Raw genomic sequence first — 24557 nt, forward strand, 5'->3', positions numbered from 1 at the left:
ATGGGTAGAACAACACGGAGAGCAAAGTTGGCTTCCCTACGCAACGATAACAAGGGAAGCTACCTCGCAAGCATGTGTGCACTCTTCAAGCAATAGTCTCCACAATACTGGCTTGCTGCTGCTTTGTTGTGTCCCAGCTGCTCATCGTAATAACGCTCATATACCTTGTCATTACCAAGAGCAAGGTCCATAGTGGCACATGCTCATCGGCGACGGTGCCACTTCCACTTCCGCCGGGGCCATGGCCATGGCCAGTGGTGGGTAGCCTGCCCGAGATGGTGCTCAACAAGCCAGCGTTCCATTGGATCCATCGCGTGATGAAGGATATGGGCACCGACATCACCTTCTTCCGCCTCGGTGGCGTCCACGTCGTCCCGATCACATGTCCCAAGATCGCAAGGGAGGTGCTCAAGAAGCAGGACAAAAACTTCTCATCCCTCCCACTCACCTTCGCCTCTGGCACCATCAGCAGCGGGTACAAGGACGCCGTGCTCTCGCCGTTCGGTGACCAGTGGATGAAGATGCGCAAGGTGCTCACCTCTGAGATCATCTGCCCCTCCCGTCACAAGTGGCTCCACGACAAGCGCGCCGACGAATCTGACAACTTGACACGCTACATCTATAACCTCACTGCCAGGGGGTTGTCATCTTTAACGTCGGGACTAGCCAACGTCAATGTCAGGCACGTCGCACGGCATTACTGCGGCAACGTCATCTGCCGGCTTGTCTTCGGCCAGCGGTACCTCGGGGAGCCTCAGCCGTACGGCGGGCCGGGGCCGATGGAGGTGGAGCACATGGATGCTTCCTTCGCCCTCCTAGGGTTCACCTTTGCGTTCTACGTCAGCGACGGTCAGGACCCCGACTCAATGCCACATCGATCTAGCATGTAACACCTCATATCACTTTGCGGCCTCACGCTCGGTATTCCCACGGGTGTCGCCTTACCTTAGCCCGGGACCGTTTGCGCCTTTTGGCACACGTATATGATAGTGTCGCTAGCATCCATATGATAAGGAGCCCGGGCTGACATGGCTAGTCGTAAACCCAAAGTGGCACAGACTTACAGGGACAGGCATCCATGACCCAGCATCGAACGTGTCGGTCATCAGCGAGTGAATCCAGGCTGTAGCACTGGCTAGCAGGACTCCGGTGAACCGGGCTGTAGCAGGCTAACAGGACTCCGGTATCCATCGCGTGACATTTCCCCGAAGGGACAGACACAGGAACGAAGAAGGACACATGCCGGCCAGCCTAAGTGTTCCGGAGCGGTAGCGAGCTACCATGGCTTGGTGGAAACACTAGGAGACATTTCCCGGTAAGAGAGGCTACTAAAGATAAACAACTAGATGGTCAGATCCCACACATACCAAGCATTTCAATAACATACACACAATATGCTCGATATGTGCAAATACAACATGGCATCACAACATGACTCTATGACTCAAGTAATTTATCAATAGGCTCCGAGGAGCGAGATATTACAAACATGGGTCTCATGACCCAACATTCAGAGCATACGAAACAAAGCACAAGCGGAAGCTATCATGTCTGAGTACAGACATCTATAAATGAAAAAGGCTGAGAAGCCTGACTATCTACCAAATCCTGCCGAGGCACAAGATCGTAGCTGAGGTAACAAGCTAAACGTCGAAGACCACGCGGAAATACTAGTGAGACTGAAGTCTCTCTGCAAAAACATAAAATAGGCAAATGTGAGTACAAATGTACCCAGCAAGACTTACATCAGAACTATCTACATATGCATCATTATCAACAAAGGGATGGTGGGGTTTAACTGCAGCAAGCCAGCTTTGACTCGGTGGCTATCCTGAACTACGACTGCAAGTAACTCTTTTGAGGTGGCACACACGAGTCCACATATTCACCATATCAATACACCACTATGGAACCGCTCCCGTCTCCCTACGAGAACGCCATCCATAGCACTCATGCTTATCTTGCGTATTTTAGAGTATCCACTTTCACTTGTCTATGAACTGATATAAGCAACCCAGATGTCCTTTTCCGCGGACACGGCTATTCGAATAGATCATATTAACTCTGCAGGGGTGTACTTCTTCACACACGCTCTCACCACTTACCGCCGTTTACACGACATGTACTCGGCAACCTTCAAGCGGAAGCCCAACGTGGGTGTCGGCCACGGCCTGCCTAAACACTCGAGTCTCTAGTCCAGGTTTATCGCCTATTCGGGTTCCATCCATGAGGAGATCCGGCCGGAGTTTCGCTCACAGCCCCAAACGATGTGAACAGGGTTCCGTGACACCAAACGGGTGCCCAGTTTACCCGGCCACGTGCCTACCGCATCACAGCCCACCCCTACGGTCAGCGCTGCGCACGGCCTCCAGCATACTACAAACACCAGAAACTACTTGCAACTCCTGGACAGAGGACAAGGGTGATTAAGAAGCCGAGAGGGTCCATTGGTTTCGGGCCCAATGCGTGGTAGTAGCTGAATCATGGATCACAAACATAGAACTCAGTTCCTGAGGACGGCTGCAATGAGACAACCCACCATGTACTCCTACATGGCCTCTCACCGCTACCTTTACCAAATCGTGTTCACACACTTAGCTCACACACAGTAGGACAGGTTCACACGCCTCTGATTCATCCCCGATGAATCAGACCCGACTCAACTCTAAGCAGTAGCAGGCATGACAACAAACATAAATGAGTAGGCACATCAGGGCTCAAACAACTCCTACTCATGCTAGTGGGTTTCATCTATTTACTGTGACAATGACAGGTCATGCAAAGGATAAAGGGGTTCAGCTACCGCAGCAAGTAACAGTTGAATCGTTGTTGTCCTAATGCATTAAAAGAGAGCAGGAGCGAGAGAGTGGGATTGTATCGGAATGAACAAGGGGGTTTTGCTTGCCTGGCACTTCTGAAGATAACATTGAGTCTTCATCAGTGTCAACGATCACATCCTCGGTATCACGTCTATCGAGAGGGGACAAATACCGGCAACACAGAAGGGAACACAATCAATGCAATGCACAATATGATGCATGATCATGACATGGCAAAATGAATGTGTTTTGGGCTAATGCAACTAGCAACAGATTAAATGAAGTTGGTTTGAATACAAGATTCAAATTCAAACTCCATATGTGATTATTCAAATGCCATTTAATTGATTTGTGCTAAACAGCAGCTATAAGTTGTTCTAACATGCATGAAAATGGTACAGATGGATTCCTTGAATTTTTCTGATAATTTTTCATATATAATTTATTTAATTTGGAGTTATGGTTGAATTTCTATGAATTTATTGAAGTTTTAGCTATTTTCTGGAATTTCCTGATTATTTTTAAATCCAGAAAATACTTATTGCGTCAGCCCCACGTCACAGTGACGTCAGCAGAGTCAACTGGGCGCCCCAGGTCAAACCTGACGTGTGGGGGCCACACGTCAGTGACACAGGAGCTAATCCCGGTCAAACCCAGCGCTGACTGGGGTTTGACCAGGGGTGGGGCCCACTGTCAGTGGCTGTGGGTTTAATTAGTTGGGTCATTAACACTAATTAAGCGTGCCACGTCGGCGGTCGCCGGAGTATCGCCGGTGGCGACCATTCCGCACGGCGGCGCGGCTCGGATTTGAGCTAGGGGCGATGGTTTGGCGCGCGGTTTGGCTCATTAGAACGTCCGCGACGCGGCGCGTCCAGCGGTGGCTGTGGTCGCGGCTGGGGTGGCCGGAGCCGACGACGGCGATGGCAAGTGCGGCGGCCGGAGCTTCGGGTTCGAGCGGGGCGAGGCCACAGAGGACGGGAGGAATGGCTAAGGAGCTCGCCGAGCTCCTGAAGATGCTAGGAGCACGGTGCCGTGCTCGGTTTCGAGCCTTGCTGGCTGCAGTGACGGCGGCGACATCGCCGGCGGCGTGGGGTTCTCGGCTCGTTGTGAACGGCGGCTAGGGAGGGAGGTGGGGCACGGGGAGAGGGGGAATCGGGTCAAGGGCTCACCGCGGAGCTGCAAGGAGGGTTAGTGGGCTCGGGGGCGCGCCGGAGTGGCCGAATCGAGGGAGAAGGGCGCCGGGGCCGAAGCTTGGAGATGATGACGATGGCGGCTGCTCGGGGCCCTTCTGGTCGCGTGAGACGTCGAGGAGGTCAAGGGAGGCACTGCGGAGCTTGGGAGCGCGTCGGGGAGGAGAGGGGGTGGTGGTGGCCGCGGCGGACGGCGTCGGTGGCGACGGGGCTCCGCTCGGTGGAGGAGAGAGGGAGCCAGAGAAAGGGAGGAGAAGGCACGGGGAGAGTGCGAGGCCTGGGAGGGTGCGTGGCGTCGCGGACGGGGTCCAGGGCGACGAGAGGAAGCAGGAGGTGGCCAGGGGGAAGCAGGAGGTGGCCGAGGCCTCTCGGGCGCGCGCCACGCCTCGCCTCTGTTCGTCCTCCTGGCAAAGGAGGAAGATGACAAGGGGGGGAGAGGAGGTGGGCTGGGCCGGCCAGATTGGCTGGCCAGCTGGGCCAGGTAAGTGGCGCCAGGTAACTTCCTTCTCTCTCTCTCTCTATTATTTCTGTTTTGTTTTTTTTTAATTTATTTTGCCACTGTTTTGAATTTAAAATAATTCAAACAATGCCAAAAACTCCTCTGAAAATATTTATGCTGCTTAATGGACTTTTCCAAAAGCTTATAAAATATTTCAAGGGTATTTGAAATTATATTCTAATTATATGAATATAATTCAAATTCAAATAGCTAATGAATTAAATCCAAAGTCCCAAAAATAATTCCTTAAAAATGTTCAATATTTTGGTTGGGACCAGAACCCTTACCAAAAATTATCAAACATTTAAGGAGAGCATTTTGGAGCAATGAATGAGATTTCTAGGGTTTTTGCCCCTCTTTTATTTAAGTTTTTGAGGCTTCCAAAATTCCTCAGTTCAAATTTCAGAATTTAAACATGATGCACACATGAAGCTAGCCTAGAGCATTACCAGAAGCTAGGGATGTGACAACTCACCCCCACTAAACAAAAATCTCGTCCCGAGATTCAAGCGTAGGGTAAGGTGAAGGGGGAACGCAACTAGTACAATCTTCACGATCCAGGTTGCACTTCATAGGAATGTTGATTCGATCACCATCATTGTCTTGAAGTCTTTCTCTGAGAACTCCAACTAACATGACAAGAAGAGGGAAGGAAAACTCTAGAAGAATTAATCTTCTCAAAGAACGAACAACTCAGAATTAACTCACGGAATGAGACATAGAACCATATCTCGGGTTGAGACACGAGATACACATCAAGAGGGGTGGAAAGAAATGGATGACGAAGGTTCACTAGGTGGACAACAATTTCACGCTTAAGAAGGTGGTAATCGATTGTCAACGTGGCGAGGAGTTGAGTTGCCATGATACCACAACGAGGCACCTTAGGGATGGTGACTCGTAGATATATCCCCTTAAGTGGCAAAAAGAATTACCTTTGATTCAGAGATCATTGAAACTCTTTAAACTAGCCTAAGGCAATTCTCGAGCGATCGTTTGGAGGGGGGTCGGTAGAATGGCATACTCGGACTTGGATGATGTGGATTACCTTGTTGAAGACAACGTAATGGATGAATTTTGCTTATCACCGGAAATGGAAGAGACCCATGGTAGAATGGCACATTGGCGGTGCAAGCTGGGAACAAAATGCAAATGCTGGGAATGATTCTGGTAACTGGGGAAGAACCCAACAATAGAGAGTGAATTCACTGTTTGAGAAGGTCATAGCATTGCCGAGGGAACTGAGAGCATCCCAATTAGTGCCGATGATAACACGTAGCACTTGTGCGTGCTCTCAAGAACTTGAGCATTTCCACAATCATCAAGGTTTTATCAACATCTGTGTCAAGGGTGCTGACAACACAACATACTACCATGATGAATAGCGATGGACGATGCAGATGCAAAGGAGGATAACACTTTCTCAGATTTCACCTTAGCGAGGCCAAGCAAATAAAATCTGGATGATCGACTGAGAGACATTTAGCACTCCGCTTCTAATGTTCTCCTTGATGTGCTAGCGTAATCCACCCATAGATATGGTTTGATATCTAGAACATCAAGTAAAAAGGTCGGACTTCGGAACACAGAAATCCATAGGGGCAACTAGGGAGTAATCCTACGAAATCCCTATGGGGAGGTGGCCAACTTCATCAATCAAGATATTATAATAACAGGTCTTCCGGCTGGTGTGTGTTGGCCACGACATCCACTTTACCGGTTATTGCGCGACCAATATTATAATTCTTGGGAAATATTCCAACCATCATATCTGCCTGAGATTCAGATCTGGTTGGTGTCAGGATATTCCAGACTCATCGAGTCTAGGAAGAAAAACGAAAGTTTGCAACACAAATCGACGGGATGACGTTGCGAGATTCTCGGGAAATGAACTACGATAGTAAGCTCCAAAACATGAGCTGGTTCTGCTACAAACATGTGAACACGTTGTCCCAGACAAGCATGCCCACATGGTAGTCTTACAATAAAACACTACCGAGTTCTGGTAGGGAACCATCATCGAGGATATCGAAGTCTTTACGCAAGTCCATGGATTAGATCCCAAGCATAGACTTCTTTTCCTTGGACAAGTCAATCAGTGGCTTAGTGTGCTAGGGACACATATAGAATGAAGGTTGCAAGTCTCCAGACTACAGAATACTTCGCACGTGTGCATGACTAATTTGGGATGATTCCAAAGGAAACAAAACAAACTTTCTCAAACTCACGGCGGCAACTTTCACCAAATGCACGTGTATAAGAGGAAGTCACTCCTTTCATCAAACAAGTACTTCATGAGCTAGCATGAAGAAAATGCTTTCAAAAGTTTCCAACACTAGCTTAATGTTCAGCAAAATTATGGAGGAGACAAGGATGTTGTCGATGGGCTCAACAACAATTCATCCAGGTTTCCATATAAAAGGAATTCCATAGTTAAGTGAACACAGTGATAGCATTGATCAGACCAAAAGATGTAATGGTGTATGCTCGAGGAAAATCCACGAGTAAGACAACATTACGAACATCGTTGGTTCTGACTTGATTTGAGGATAGCCCATACTCAAATCAAGGCTTTGATAAGACAATAGGTCCAGCAACTGATCACAGGGACCAATCGATGAAGATATCATCTTTCTTCAACACACACTACACAAGAATATCCCTTTGGAACGGACTAAGTCAGGCAAGCTTTTATCTTCCAGATCTCCAAGTTGTTGTCTAGCTTAACCAACTAGCTCCGGGATATCCATCACAGATTCTTGGAGAAAGGGTGGTTCACAAGAACCCGACTTGATCACGAGCTCAACATAGCAGTCAGGTGACAACCTGGTAATACTTCCGGGAAGACATTCAGAAAATCACGAACCACCGGTATGTTACTAAGCTCGAGAACAATCTTACTTTTCAGGGCAAGACGATATGATCAAATAAGCAAGGATTGGCACTATCCTAACTCACTGATCGGAGAGTGCACCAAAAATAAGGACTAGGTAGCACAATCAACCTTAGGGTGACGATTCAATAATCAACACGCTAAGAATGAGGTTATCGTCCATTTAACTACCAAGCAATGGAGTTGCTAGCTGTATTGATTTCACACGCCATGATTCATTTGTCGGCATTCCGGTTACAATAACACGGAAACCAAGAAATTATCAATGATGATCAGAAGTATTACTGCGTCAAGAATTCATAAGATGGTGTGCAATTCCCATGATATTCCTGATATAAAGATGGTAATACTTCAAGGTAGAACAGACCAGAAGCTGGATTGGCATTTTGATCTGCGGAATACAATTGCTTTGACCCAATCCTAGATATGGATGAGATTCTGGAGTTTGTTTCTCCTATTCATTCTGAAATAGAATGGCTTGGCGGACCACAAGGGTAATAGGCATCGACGAACGAATGCACGCATACTCTTGACTATCAATTGATAGGCGAGGGTCGGAAACAACTAAGATGGGACAACTCAAAAGAACATATGATTTTCTGAGTTGTGGATGCATGGATTAGCATGTCAAACGAAGTTCAACATATTTCTTCCGGATAACCCATGCAGAAAGGTAGAACTGGCAGAGCCACAATATATAATGGAGAACTCATCAAGAATAATCCTGTTGTGATATTTCAGTTCAACGAGGAACTTCTGCCATAAGTAGTTCATGGTATTTGGAAGAAGAAGATACCACGGACTTCAAGGACTATCGCAAAGGTTACTAATATCCTAAAGGCACTAGCAATTACTATCAACATGAAGTAGGTAGAGTGAATCTCGGGTTCAAGAACCCAGGAACAGAATACCTATTACTAAGTAGCATCACGGGATGCTTTCGAGAATGATGGCCAGAATCATCACACTGGGAACACAAATCATGGCTAAATTACTAGATGATCCCCTAAGACACCTAGGGTCATAATAATATCTCCAACATATATGTCAAGGTAACGGAGTACCTCAACTCACTGATTAGTGTGGTTAATCTGGCCCATGGGAACATTGAAACGGGAAGAAAGGATTTGCAAATGCATCAGACTACTTAGAAATCCGGGATGACTCGGATAGCATAACGGCTGTAAATGCTCAGAAAAGATTTGAGACATTCACAAAAATGGTGGCATAACCACTCAGAAGCACAATATCAAGGTTTCGAGATCAATAATTAACATACGGAAGTAGTAGGAACTGAACTGAGACTTAAATCCAACAATCTTATAAGTCCACTGATTAGTAACACGTGATCCTAATAGAAAGAAGGGATAGCCTAGTTCTTAATCCCCGTAGAAGAGAAGATGATGACTCAGATCAGAAGGCCATGAGGTATAAGGAGTAAAAAGAGCCTTACGTTCCATCCCACAATCAATTCCCCTACATATAACTAAAGAATTTCTAGACTCAACATCGACCAGTTTGGCTTGGTAATCCTACAGGCAGTCAAGCTCTGATACCAACGCTGTCAGGACCCCGACTCAATGCCACATCGATCTAGCATGTAACACCTCATATCACTTTGCGGCCTCACGCACGGTATTCCCACGGGTGTCGCCTTACCTTAGCCCGGGACCGTTTGCGCCTTTTGGCACACGTATATGACAGTGTCGCTAGCATCCATATGATAAGGAGCCCGGGCTGACATGGCTAGTCGTAAACCCAAAGTGGCACAGACTTACAGGGACAGGCATCCATGACCCAGCATCGAACGTGTCGGTCATCAGCGAGTGAATCCAGGCTGTAGCACTGGCTAGCAGGACTCCGGTGAACCGGGCTGTAGCAGGCTGACAGGACTCCGGTATCCATCGCGTGACATTTCCCCGAAGGGACAGACACAGGAACGAAGAAGGACACATGCCGGCCAGCCTAAGTGTTCCGGAGCGGTAGCGAGCTACCATGGCTCGGTGGAAACACTAGGAGACATTTCCCGGTAAGAGAGGCTACTAAAGATAAACAACTAGATGGTCAGATCCCACACATACCAAGCATTTCAATAACATACACACAATATGCTCGATATGTGCAAATACAACATGGCATCACAACATGACTCTATGACTCAAGTAATTTATCAATAGGCTCCGAGGAGCGAGATATTACAAACATGGGTCTCATGACCCAACATTCAGAGCATACGAAACAAAGCACAAGCGGAAGCTATCATGTCTGAGTACAGACATCTATAAATGAAAAAGGCTGAGAAGCCTGACTATCTACCAAATCCTGCCGAGGCACAAGATCGTAGCTGAGGTAACAAGCTAAAGGTCGAAGACCACGCGGAAATACTAGTGAGACTGAAGTCTCTCTGCAAAAACATAAAATAGGCAAACGTGAGTACAAATGTACCCAGCAAGACTTACATCAGAACTATCTACATATGCATCATTATGAACAAAGGGATGGTGGGGTTTAACTGCAGCAAGCCAGCTTTGACTCGGTGGCTATCCTGAACTACGACTGCAAGTAACTCTTTTGAGGTGGCGCACACGAGTCCACATATTCACCATATCAATACACCACTATGGAACCGCTCCCGTCTCCCTATGAGAACGCCATCCATGGCACTCATGCTTATCTTGCGTATTTTAGAGTATCCACTTTCACTTGTCTATGAACTGATATAAGCAACCCAGAAGTCCTTTTCCGCGGACACGGCTATTCGAATAGATCATATTAACCCTGCAGGGGTGTACTTCCTCACACACGCTCTCACCACTTACCGCCGTTTACACGACATGTACTCGGCAACCTTCAAGCGGAAGCCCAACGTGGGTGTCGGCCACGGCCTGCCTAAACACTCGAGTCTCTAGTCCAGGTTTATCGCCTATTCGGGTTCCATCCATGAGGAGATCCGGCCGGAGTTTCGCTCACAGCCCCAAACGATGTGAACAGGGTTCCGTGACACCAAACGGGCGCCCGGTTTACCCGGCCACGTGCCTACCGCATCACAGCCCACCCCTACGGTCAGCGCTGCGCACGGCCTCCAGCATACTACAAACACCAGAAACTACTTGCAACTCCTGGACAGAGGACAAGGGTGATTAAGAAGCCGAGAGGGTCCATTGGTTTCGGGCCCAATGCGTGGTAGTAGCTGAATCATGGATCACAAACACATAACTCAGTTCCTGAGGACGGCTGCAATGAGACAACCCACCATGTACTCCTACATGGCCTCTCACCGCTACCTTTACCAAATCGTGTTCACACACTTAGCTCACACACAGTAGGACAGGTTCACACGCCTCTGATTCATCCCCGATGAATCAGACCCGACTCAACTCTAAGCAGTAGCAGGCATGACAACAAACATAAATGAGTAGGCACATCAGGGCTCAAACAACTCCTACTCATGCTAGTGGGTTTCATCTATTTACTGTGACAATGACAGGTCATGCAAAGGATAAAGGGGTTCAGCTACCGCAGCAAGTAACAGTTGAATCGTTGTTGTCCTAATGCAGTAAAAGAGAGCAGGAGCGAGAGAGTGGGATTGTATCGGAATGAACAAGGGGGTTTTGCTTGCCTGGCACTTCTGAAGATAACATTGAGTCTTCATCAGTGTCAACGATCACATCCTCGGTATCACGTCTATCGAGAGGGGACAAATACCGGCAACACAGAAGGGAACACAATCAATGCAATGCACAATATGATGCATGATCATGACATGGCAAAATGAATGTGTTTTGGGCTAATGCAACTAGCAACAGATTAAATGAAGTTGGTTTGAATACAAGATTCAAATTCAAACTCCATATGTGATTATTCAAATGCCATTTAATTGATTTGTGCTAAACAGCAGCTATAAGTTGTTCCAACATGCATGAAAATGGTACAGATGGATTCCTTGAATTTTTCTGATAATTTTTCATATATAATTTATTTAATTTGGAGTTACGGTTGAATTTCTATGAATTTATTGAAATTTTAGCTATTTTCTGGAATTTCCTGATTATTTTTAAATCCAGAAAATACTTATTGCGTCAGCCCCACGTCACAGTGACGTCAGCAGGGTCAACTGGGCGCCCCAGGTCAAACCTGACGTGTGGGGGCCACACGTCAGTGACACAGGAGCTAATCCCGGTCAAACCCAGCGCTGACTGGGGTTTGACCAGGGGTGGGGCCCACTGTCAGTGGCTGTGGGTTTAATTAGTTGGGTCATTAACACTAATTAAGCGTGCCACGTCGGCGGTCGCCGGAGTATCGCCGGCGGCGACCATTCCGCACGGCGGCGCGACTCGGATTTGAGCTAGGGGCGATGGTTTGGCGCGCGGTTTGGCTCATTAGAACGTCCGCGACGCGGCGCGTCCAGCGGTGGCTGTGGCCGCGGCTGGGGTGGCCGGAGCCGACGACGGCGATGGCAAGTGTGGCGGCCGGAGCTTCGGGTTCGAGCGGGGCGAGGCCACAGAGGACGGGAGGAATGGCTAAGGGGCTCGCCGAGCTCCTGAAGATGCTAGGAGCACGGTGCCGTGCTCGGTTTCGAGCCTTGCTGGCTGCAGTGACGGCGGCGACATCGCCGGCGGCGTGGGGTTCTCGGCTCGTTGTGAACGGTGGCTAGGGAGGGAGGTGGGGCACGGGGAGAGGGGGAATCGGGTCAAGGGCTCACCGCGGAGCTGCAGGGAGGGTTAGTGGGCTCGGGGGCGCGCCGGAGTGGCCGAATCGACGGAGAAGGGCGCCGGGGCCGAAGCTTGGAGATGATGACGATGGCGGCTGCTCGGGGCCCTTCTGGTCGCGTGAGACGTCGAGGAGGTCGAGGGAGGCACTGCGGAGCTCGGGAGCGCGTCGGGGAGGAGAGGGGGTGGTGGTGGCCGCGGCGGACGGCGTCGGTGGCGACGGGGCTCCGCTCGGTGGAGGAGAGAGGGAGCCAGAGAAAGGGAGGAGAAGGCACAGGGAGAGTGCGAGGCCTGGGAGGGTGCGTGGCGTCGCGGACGGGGTCCAGGGCGACGAGAGGAAGCAGGAGGTGGCCAGGGGGAAGCAGGAGGTGGCCGAGGCCTCTCGGGCGCGCGCCACGCCTCGCCTCTGTTCGTCCTCCTGGCAAAGGAGGAAGATGACAAGGGGGGGGGGAGGAGGTGGGCTGGGCCGGCCAGATTGGCTGGCCAGCTGGGCCAGGTAAGTGGCGCCAGGTAACTTCCTTCTCTCTCTCTCTCTCTATTATTTCTGTTTTGTTTTTTTTAATTTATTTTGCCACTGTTTTGAATTTAAAATAATTCGAACAATGCCAAAAACTCCTCTGAAAATATTTATGCTGCTTAATGGACTTTTCCAAAAGCTTATAAAATATTTCAAGGGTATTTGAAATTATATTCTAATTATATGAATATAATTCAAATTCAAATAGCTAATGAATTAAATCCAAAGTCCCAAAAATAATTCCTTAAAAATGTTCAATATTTTGGTTGGGACCAGAACCCTTACCAAAAATTATCAAACATTTAAGGAGAGCATTTTGGAGCAATGAATGAGATTTCTAGGGTTTTTGCCCCTCTTTTATTTAAGTTTTTGAGGCTTCCAAAATTCCTCAGTTCAAATTTCAGAATTTAAACATGATGCACACATGAAGCTAGCCTAGAGCATTACCAGAAGCTAGGGATGTGACAGCGACTATCTCCCGTGTCTACTTGGCCTAGATCTCGACGGCCATGAGAAAATTATTAAGGATGCCAACACAAAAGTGGATAGACTGCACGACGTGATCATCGAAGAGTGTTGGAGGCAGTGGAACAGTGGAAAGAGGCAGGACGGGGTCCAGGACTTCCTTAACGTTCTCGTCACGCTCGCCGACGGTGACGGCAAGCCGTTGCTCAACATCGATGAGGTCAAAGCACGGTCCAAGGTAAGAAAAATATTAATTAATGAGAAATTTTAAGATGGTTCAATGGCCTAGATTGAATTCAGTGACCAATTTCCTCATAGTCCTACAAGGTACTAATACGTCATCCATGAGAAAAGGTAATAGCTCACACTGCTAAATACTAGATCTTATACCGTATTTCGCAGGTGTTAGAAAATGGAAACAATAGAATAAGAAATTGTGAATTAATAGTTTAAACATAGCATTATTGTAATTTTCTACCATTTTGATGTGATTTCAACTTAAATTGTATTTAAAATTCCAATTATTCAATGTAATCTCTCTTTATGCAAAAGAAATAAATTGTAATAACTTACATTTATCTCCATGGAATGCATGTAGGGCATAATATTAGCGGCCATAGATAACCCGTCAAACGCAGTGGAGTGGGCATTGGCGGAGATGGTGAACAACCCAGAATTGCTGGCGAAGGCGGTGGAGGAGATGGACCGGGTGGTCAGTCGCGAGTGACTGGTGCAAGAGTCAGACATCATGCAGCTCAACTATCTCAAGGCCTGCATACGTGAGGCATTTCGCCTCCACCCAATCGCTCCCTTCAACCTGCCGCATGTCGCGATTGTCGACACCATTGTTGCGGGCTACCGCGTGCCCAAGGGTAGCAACGTCATCCTCAGCCGGCTGGCCCTGGGCCGGAACCCCACCGTCTGGGATGAACTGCTCCACTTCAAGCCCGGGCGCCATATGGGAGACAACATCAATGTGGTGCTTACCGAGAGCGAATTGCGGTTCATCTCCTTCAGCACCGGACGGCGGGGATGCATCGCGGCATCACTAGGAACAACCATGAGTGTCATGCTCTTTGGCAGGCTCCTGCATGGCTTCACCTGGACCAAACCGGCTAGGGTGTTGGCCATCAATCTCAGCGAGTCCAAGCATGACCTCTTCATAGAGAAGCCGCTAGTGCTACATGTTGAGCCATGTCTTCCAGTGCACCTCTATCCTCTCATTGATTGTTGAGCAAATAACGAGCTATGAATCACCGGTGTGGCGAGTATGCTAGCTATTTTTTTTATGAATCTGTACTTACTAATAAAGGAAGTAAATATTCTTTTTTTGTCCCGCTTTGTTCGTTCCATTTCGATTGATTTTCACGTATGCTAGCAATTTTGGTTTTGTCCGTTTCACATACAAGCAAGCCGGTTTCTTTCATGCATCGTTGGATCGTCCTAGGCTTGTGCAAAGCATTGGAACAGCACGTGCTAGCCAAACAACCACCCATCTGGTATTAATATTGGAAAAATAGAGATTAAATGTATACAAGATGATGCTCCTTTTATCATCAACGAAGGATGAAAGTAGGTCGGCGCATATAGGGCAACTCCGTTTGAGTTGTTTCTTCCGGCCCAAGTCCCAGACGGGGCATCATAGAAGCCTATAATAGTCTTTTTATTTTGGTTAATCAATTAAATAGTACCACATAGTTTTCTTACTTTTAATTCTACAAGTTTATATACGCTAGCAAATTGTCATGGGAATCAATAAACAGCCTAAAAACATTAAAAAAACTCAGAGAGTGAGGTAGGCAATGAGGATGCATATTTCGAGGGTGATCAGATCTGAGATTATGGGCCAATGAAAGCAATACTTACACGATTAAAGATCTGTGAGTATGGGCCAATGGAACTAGTGAAAACCCAACTAGATATATGAGATTGTAGACCAATGAAAGACATGAAGACCCGATTAAAGATTCAAGACTATTATGGGCCAATGGAAGAAATAAAGATGTTATTAAACTTGCAAGCTCATGTCGATGTGCATGGTGCATAATTAAAGGACTCGTGGGCTAAATCATTATAATTTAAACCAAAGGCGGAAGCGGATGGGTGGGGTAGACTGAGAAGGCATTTAAGGATGAGGAGGAACTCGCAATTTCCACACTTGACGCATACAACCAACTCGTCGCCACACTCACGAAACATGAAATCATGGGTGATGACACGCCGAGGTGTCCACCAAAGCACGTGCCACTAGGGAGTTACCTCTCTCGCTAGGGATTTTTTCTATTTCTTGCAATTAATTTTGATGACAAAGACTAATGTTTGTCCCCCGTTGCAACACACAGGCATATGTGCTAGTAAATCAAAAGGAGAAAAGAAAACTGAAATAAAAATCAAAAATAAAATCCTTAAGGAAAAAAACCCAACAAAAAGCCCAAGAAATACCTGAATGGAATCAAACCTTGGAAGAAAAAACCAGAAAATCAGCACAACAGAAGTCGAACCAAACACAACGAAAACAACAAAATAAAAAGGGAGCAACTAGTTGAGGAGGGCTCCTTCGGTAGCCTCGCAACGATCAGCGCCACTTGGCGCGCTCTTAGCCGCCCCGCCACGTGTGGTGCTCTGGACGCTCCCTTCTTAATTTAATTTTTCTGCATGCGCTTTTGGCTTTTTGAATGGTTTTTTCCTGGGTTTTTTCGATGTTTTGATTTTCCATAGCTTTTAGGCCAAAAAATTTGAAAAAATTGCGCAAAAAAGCGTGTGTTTTTTCTTCCGCAAGAGGCATGGTTGTGCTTTCGCGAAAGTCACGGCCGTGCCTCTCAAAAACAGAAAAAACGTGTTTTCTATTTTTTTCGCGAGAGGCACGGTTGTAATTTTACGAAAGGCACAGCCGTGCCTCTTTCGAAAAGGAGAAAAACGTGTTTTTTGTTTTTTTCCTTCTGTGAGAGGCACGGTTTTGCTTCCGCGAGAGTCACGGTTGTGATTCCGCTAGAGGCACTGAAGGAAATATGCCCTAGAGGCAATAATAAAGTTGTTATTTATATTTCCTTATATGATGATAAATATTTATTATTCATGCTAGAATTGTACTAACTGGAAACTTAGTACATGTGTGGATACATAGACAAACAGAATGTCCCTAGTATGCCTCTACTTGACTAGCTGGTTAATCAAAGATGGTTAAGTTTCCTAGCCATAGATATGTGTTCTCATTTGATGAACGGGATCACATCATTAGAGAATAATGTGATGGACAAGACCCATCCGTTAGCTTAGCACTATGATCGTTTAGTTTATTGCTATTGCTTTCTTCATGACTTATACATGTTCCTATGACTATGAGATTATGCAACTCCCGAATACCGAAGGAACACCTTGTGTGCTATCAAATGTCACAACGTAACTGGGTGATTATAAATATGCTCTACATGTGTCTCTGATGGTGTTTGCTGAGTTAGCATAGATCAAGATTAGGATTTGTCACTCTGTGTATCGGAGAGGTATCTCTGGGCCCTCTCGGTAATGCACATCACTATGAGCCTTGTAAGAAATGTGTCTAATGAGTTAGCCACGGGATGATGCATTACGGAACAAGTAAAGAGACTTGCCGGTAACGAGATTGAACTAGGTATGATGATACCAATGATCGAATCTCAGGCAAGTAACATACCGATGACAAAGGGAACAACGTATGTTATTATGCAATTTGACCAATAAAGATCTTCCTGGAATATGTGGGAGCCAAGCATCCAGGTTCCTCTATTGGTTATTGACCGGAGATGTGTCTCGGTCATGTCTACATAGTTCTCGAACCCGTAGGGTCCACACGCTTAATGTTCGATGACGATTTGTATTATGAATTTATGTGATTTGATGACTGGGGGTTGTTTGGAGTCCCAGATGATATCACAGACATGACGAGGAGTCTTGAAATGGCCGAGACATAAATATTGATATATTGGACCATGTTATTCGGACACCGGAAGTGTTCCGGATAGTTTCGGGTAAAAACAGAGTGCCGGAGGGGTTACCGCAACCCCCCGGGGGAACTAATGGGCCACCATGGGCCTTGTTGAAGAGAGAGGAGGGCAGCTAGGGCAGCCCCCCCCCCTTGCAGTCCGAATTGGACAAGGGAAGGGGGGCGCCCCCCTTTCGTACTCCTTCTCCCTCTCCTTCCTTCCCCCTATCTTCCTTGTGGAGGAATCCTACTAGGATTGGTAATCATAGTAGGACTCCCTCTCCTTGGGCCCCTACAGCCGGCCGGCCTCCCCCTCCCTCCTTTATATACGGGGGCAGGGGGCACCCTAGAACACACAAGTTGATCTTTTAGCCGTTGATGTCTACTACGCAACCTTCTTCTTGTAGACGTTGTTGGGCCTCCAAGTGCAGAGGTTTGTAGGACAGTAGCAAATTTCCCTCAAGTGGATGACCTAAGGTTTATCAATCCGTGGGAGGCATAGGATGAAGATGGTATCTCTCAAACAACCCTGCAACCAAATAACAAAGAGTCTCTTGTGTCCCCAACACACCCAATACAATGGTAAATTGTATAGGTGCACTAGTTCGGCGAAGAGATGATGATACAAGTGCAATATGGATGGTATATAATGGTTTTTGTAATCTGAAAATATAAAAATAGCATGGTAGCAAGTGGTAAAAGTGAGCACAAACGGTATTTCAATGCTAGGAAACAAGGCCTAGGGTTCATACTTTCACTAGTGCAAGTTCTCTCAACAATAATAACATAATTGGATCATATAACTATCCCTCAACATGCAACAAAGAGTCACTCCAAAGTCACTAATAGCGGAGAACAAACGAAGAGATTATTGTAGGGTACAAAACCACCTCAAAGTTATTATTTCTGATCGATCTATTCAAGAGTCCGTAGTAAAATAACAGAAGCTATTATTTCAGTTCAATCTATCATAGAGTTCGTACTAGAATAACACATTAAGACACAAATCAACCAAAACCCTAATGTCACCTAGATACTCCAATGTCACCTCAAGTATCCATGGGTATGATTATATGATATGCATCACACAATCTCAGATTCATCTATTCAACCAACACAAAGAACTTCAAAGAGTGCCCCAAAGATTCTACCAGAGAGTCAAGACGAAAACGTGTGCCAACCCTGATACGTCTCCAACGTATCTATAATTTTTGATTGATCCATGCTATTATATTATCTATTTTGGATGTTAATGGGCTTTATTTTACACTTCTATGTCATTTTTGGGACTAACCTACTAACTGGAGGCCCAACCCAAATTGCTGTTTTGTTTTGCCTATTTTAGGGTTTTGAAGAAAAGGAGTATCAAACGGAGTCCAAACGGAATGAAACCTTTGGGAACGTGATTTTCTCAACAAACGTGATCCAGGAGACCCACCCTCGTGGGCCATCTGCTGCTCAACCGACGTACTTCTTCCTCCTATCTATATCCATGTACCCCCCAAACATCCAGGAACACCACGAAAACCTAATTCCACCGCCGCAACCTTCTATACCCGAGAGATCCCATCTCGGGGTCTTTTTCGAAGCTCCGTCGGAGGGGGCATAGATCACGGAGGGCCTCTACATCAAATCCATGGCCTCTCTGGTGATGTGTGAGTAGTTTACTTCAGACCTACGGGTCCATAGTTATTAGCTAGATGGCTTCTTCTCTCTCTTTGGATCTCAATACAAAGTTCTCATCGGTCTTCTTGGAGATCTATTTGATGTAATCTTCTTTTACGGTGTGTTTGTCGAGATCTGATGAATTGTGGGTTTATGATCCAGATTATCTATGAACAATATTTGATTCTCCTCTGAATTCTTTTTTGTATGATTGGTTTATCTTTGCAAGTCTCTTCTAATTATCAATTTGGTTTGGCCTACTAGATTGATCTTTCTTGCAATGGGAGAAGTGCTTAGCTTTGGGTTCAATCTTGCGGTGCTCGATCCCAGTGACAGAAAGGGAAACGACACGTGTTGTATTGTTTCCATCGAGGATAAAAAGATGGGGTTTATATCATATTGCATGAGTTTATCCCTCTACATCATGTCATCTTCCTTAAAGCATTACTTTGTTCTTATGAACTTAATACTCTACATGCATGCTGGATAGCGGTCGATGTGTGGAGTAATAGTAGTAGATGCAGAATCGTTTCGGTCTACTTGTCGCGGACGTGATGCCTACATACATCATCATACCTAGATATTCTCATAACTATGCTCAATTCTATCAATTGCTCGACAGTAATTCGTTTACCCACCGTAATACTTATGCTCTTGAGAGAAGCCACTAGTGAAACCTATGGCCCCCGGGTCTATCTTCCATCATATTAATCTTCCAAACTTAGTTATTTCCTTTGCCGTTTATTTTACTTTGCATCTTTATTTCTCTTTATAATAAAAATACCAAAAATATTATCTTATCATATCTATCAGATCTCACTCTCGTAAGTGACCGTGAAGGGCTTGACAACCCCTTTATCGCATTGGTTGCGAGGTTCTTATTTGTTTGTGTAGGTGCGTGGGACTTGAGCGTGATATCCTACTAGATTGATACCTTGGTTCTCAAAAACTGAGGGAAATACTTACGCTACTTTGCTGCATCACTGAGGGAGTCCTGGATTAGGGGGTGTTCGGGTAGCCGAACTATACCTTCAGCCGGACTCCTGGACTATGAAGATACAAGATTAAAGACTTCGTCCCGTGTCCGGATGGGACTTTCCTTGGCGTGGAAGGCAAGCTTGGCGATGCGGATATTCAAGATCTCCTACCATTGTAACTGACTCTATGTAACCCTAACCCTATCCGGTGTCTATATAAACCGGAGGGTTGTAGTCCGTAGGCAATCAACTCCATACACAACAATCATACCATATGCTAGCTTCTAGGGTTTAGCCTCCTTGATCTCGTGGTAGATCTACTCTTGTACTACCCATATCATCAATATTAATCAAGCAGGACGTAGGGTTTTACCTCCATCAAGAGGGCCCGAACCTGGGTAAAACATCGTGTTCCCTGCCTCCTGTTACCATCCGGCCTAGACGCACAGTTCGGGACCCCCTACCCGAGATCCGCCGGTTTTGACACTGACATTGGTGCTTTCATTGAGAGTTCCTCTGTGTCATCGCCTTTAGGCCCGATGGTTCCTTTGATCATCAACAACGATGCGGTCCAGGGTGAGACTTTTCTCCCTGGACAGATCTTCGTCTTCGGTGGCTTCGCTCTGCGGGCCAATTCGCTCGGCCACCTGGAGCAGATCGAAAGCTACGCCCCTGGCCATCAAGTCAGGTTTGGAAGCTTAAACTACACGGCTGACATCCACGGAGACTTGATCTTCGACGGGTTCGAGCCACGGCCAAGCGCGTCGCACTACCTCGAGGGGCATGATCTAGCTCTGCCCCCGGACGGTGTCCTAGAGGCCGCACACGCATCGGTTCCGACCCCTAACTCGGAGCCTATTGCGCCAATCGAGGATGAGCGGTTGGACGTCACCTCGGGGGCTGCGATCCCAAAAGCGATCGAGCCGAACGCTAGCCCCGCACTCTGCACGACCCGTGACTCCGAGGATCCGGACTCCTTCTCGGACTCCGAACCCCCCACGCCCCTGCCAATCGAATCCGATTGGGCGCCGATAATGGAGTTCACCGCCGCAGACATCTTTCAGCATTCGCCTTTTGGCGACATCCTGAATTCTCTTAAGTCTCTCTCTTTATCAGGAGAGCCCTGGCCGGACTACGGTCAGCGAGGGTGGAATATGGACGATGAGGAAATTCAAAGCCCACCCACCACCCACTTTGTAGCCACTGTCGACGATCTAACCGACATGCTTGACTTCGGCTCCGAAGACATCGACGGCATGGACGACGATGTAGGAGACGAACAGGAACCAGCACCTGTAGGGCGCTGGAAGGCCACCTCGTCATATGACATATATATGGTGGATACTCCAAAAGATGGAGATGGTGATGGAATAGTGGGGGATGACGCCCCCAAGAAACAGCCAAAGCGCCGGCGTCAGCGGCGCCGCTCTAAATCCTGCCAAAGCAAAAATGGTGATTCGGGCACGGGAGATAATACTACCCCGGATAGCGCCGAAGAACACCCACCTCAGCAAGATTCGGCACAGGAAGATGGAGAAGCCAGCCCTCATGAGAGAGCGGCAGACCGAGAGGTCGAGGATAATAACTATACGCCTCCCTTCGAAGACGAGACAAGTCTCGATGACGACGAATTCGTCATGCCATCAGACCCCGCCGAACAAGAGCATTTTAAACGCAGGCTTTTAGCCACGGCAAGCAGCCTCAAGAAAATGCAGCAACAGCTTAGAGCTGCCCAAGATTTGCTAGCTGACAGATGGACTGAAGTCCTTGCGGCCGAAGAGTATGAACTCGAAGGCCCCTCCAAGAGTTACCCGAAGTGCAGGCCGCTACCCCGATCAGAGGAGGAAGCACCTACATCACCAGCGCATGACATGGCAGACCAGCCACCTCGCGGCCGCGACAAAGAGGCCTCTCGGCCCTCCACCCAAGCCATGCCCCGACGCCGCTCAACTAAGGCACGGGAGAATGCGCCCGACCTGCAAGACATACTAGAGGATAAGGCAAGACAAACAAGATCGATCTACAGATCGCGCAGGCACCCTAAGGCATGTGACAATAATCTTCACTCCGGATACAACAAATCCGGTCGGGCCGAACACAACAGACATAGCTCTTCCGAGTTGCGTCGTGATATAGCCCAGTACAGAGGCACCGCACACCCGCTATGCTTCACGAATGAAGTAACGGATCATAAAATCACAGAGGGTTTCAAACCCGTAAACATCGAATCATACGATGGCACAACAGATCCGGCGGTATGGATCGAGGATTATCTCCTTCACATCCACATGGCACGCGGCGATGATCTACACGCCATCAAATACCTCCCGCTCAAACTTAAAGGACCGGCCCAGCATTGGCTTAACAGCTTGCCAGCAGACTCAATCGGTTCTTGGGAGGACCTGGAAGCCGCATTCCTCGACAACTTCCAGGGCACTTACGTGCGACCACCAGATGCCGACGACTTAAGCCACATAATTCAGCAGCCAGAGGAATCGGCCAGACAATTCTGGACACGGTTCCTAACAAAGAAAAACCAGATAGTCGACTGTCCGGACGCAGAGGCCCTAGCAGCCTTCAAGCATAACATCTGCGACGAGTGGCTTGCCCGGCACCTGGGACAGGAAAAGCCGAAATCCATGGCAGCCCTCACGACACTCATGACCCGCTTTTGCGCGGGAGAAGACAGCTGGCTAGCTCGCAGTAACAACTTATCAAAGAACCCTGGTAATTCGGATACCAAGGACAAAAGTGGCAGGACACGTCGGAATAAGCAAAAACGCCGCGTTAGCAGCGACAGCAATGAAGACACGGCAGTCAATGCCGGATTCAAAGGCTATAAATCCGGTCAGCGGAAAAAGCCATTCAAAAAGAATACTCAGGGCCCGTCCAGTTTGGACCGAATACTCGATCGCTTGTGCCAGATACATGGCACCCCCGAAAGGCCAGCCAATCACACTAACAGGGATTGTTGGGTGTTCAAGCAGGCAGGCAAGTTAAGGGCCGAAAACAGAGACAAGGGGCTGCACAGCGACGACGAGGAGCCCAAGCCGCCGAACAACAATGGACAGAAGGGCTTTCCCCCACAAGTGCGGACGGTGAACATGATATACGCAACCCACATTCCCAAGCGGGAGCGGAAGCGTGCGCTACGGGACGTATACGCGATGGAGCCAGTCGCCCCAAAGTTCAACCCATGGTCCTCCTGCCCGATCACTTTTGATCGAAGGGACCATCCCACTAGCATCCGTCATGGCGGCTTCGCCGCATTGGTTCTCGACCCAATCATCGACGGATTTCATCTCACAAGAGTCCTCATGGACGGCGGCAGTAGCCTGAACCTGCTTTATCAGGATACAGTGCGGAAAATGGGCATAGATCCCTCAAGGATTAAGCCCACAAGAACGACCTTTAAAGGCGTTATACCAGGTGTAGAAGCCAACTGTACAGGCTCAGTAACACTTGACGTGGTCTTCGGATCCCCGGACAATTTCCGAAGCGAAGAGTTAATCTTCGATATAGTCCCGTTTCGCAGTGGCTATCACGCCCTGCTCGGACGAACCGCATTCGCAAAGTTCAATGCGGTGCCGCACTACGCATATCTCAAGCTCAAGATGCCAGGCCCTCGAGGAGTAATTACGGTCAACGGAAACACCGAACGCTCCCTCCGTACGGAGGAGCATACGGCGGCTCTCGCAGCGGAGGTACAAAGTAGCCTTCTCAGGCAATTCTCCAGTCCGGCCATTAAAAAGCCAGACACTGCCAAGCGCGCCCGGAGTAACCCACAGCAGGACCGCCTGGCACACTCTGAGCAAGCGTAGCAATGCGGCCCCAACCCCAGCTTTCGCGACATAGCGAAACCAGTACCTCGCGTACATAACTACGCCCTTGAAATACCATGGGCACAGGGGAAGGGGCACAATAACGGCACGCCCAAAATACGGCTTAAAACGTACTAGGGGCTGCTGGATTCTTTTTTTAATTTTTTTCTTACTTTCAGGACTCCATACTTCGGACGACCTGTTCGGCAATTCGACTGCCGCACAAACGATGCAAGATCCAGGGAGGCAGACAAGCCATGCCGCATTATGGAACTCCCAGGTGGTCTCTGTTACGAGTGGTATACCTGTTTTAAATACAATTCCGCGGCCTGCCCCTGGTCAGGACATACTGAATAGTCCAATATCTTTTGCTTACCGCACTATTTGTATCGTTCGGCTTTGATAAATAGCCTCTCTATAAACAATGCTTAGCTTCTTGTCTATTTTTTGCATTATCTTCTTTTCACATTTATGTTTATTAAATGACATGATTGCACCCGTACACCATGGTACGGCAAACACGCCAGGGGCTTCAGTACCCCTCATAATGGTGTGAGAAGTCCGTACACTTTCACAAGTGCGGCACCCCGAACTTATAGCACTATATGCATCGGCTCCGAATCATGATTTGGGTCAATAGTTGGGTTTGCCCGGCTCCTATGTTTTGGTGCCTTACGTTCCGCTCTATCGGCTAAGGTAGCACTAGGAGAACCACTGCGATTGTGCCCCGGTTCAGCTGGGTTAAGCACCTCAGTGGAGAAAGCTAAAACTGACTGTCATGATGTGGCGAGAGACCGGTCGCTGTTCGAGAGGTTTTTCGAGTCCCTAAAGGCTTATGCCGCTTCGAGCGAGGAGCTGGCTTTGTCCGGCCAAGGCGTGGATAGCGCCCCGAACTCGGTCTTCCGAACTAGGGGCTTCGCCGAAATTTAAAATTATAGAGTTCTATGGCTAAGTGAGAGTGTTCAAGCATTATAGTCCGATTGCCTGGTTCGTTGTGCTGAGCGCCTCCCTCGAAGGACCCAACTATGGGAAAAAGAGCGCTCA

The 24557-nt window shown here is 47.8% G+C and overlaps 1 pseudogene; it reads left to right on the forward strand.

The window, feature by feature from the left end:
- Positions 1-14326, forward strand: LOC123153560 (tyrosine N-monooxygenase-like; annotated as a pseudogene).
- The last annotated feature ends 10231 nt before the right edge of the window (positions 14327-24557 follow it).

The sequence above is a fragment of the Triticum aestivum genome, chromosome 7A (assembly GCF_018294505.1).
Source record: "Triticum aestivum cultivar Chinese Spring chromosome 7A, IWGSC CS RefSeq v2.1, whole genome shotgun sequence".
Classification (NCBI taxonomy): domain Eukaryota; kingdom Viridiplantae; phylum Streptophyta; class Magnoliopsida; order Poales; family Poaceae; genus Triticum; species Triticum aestivum.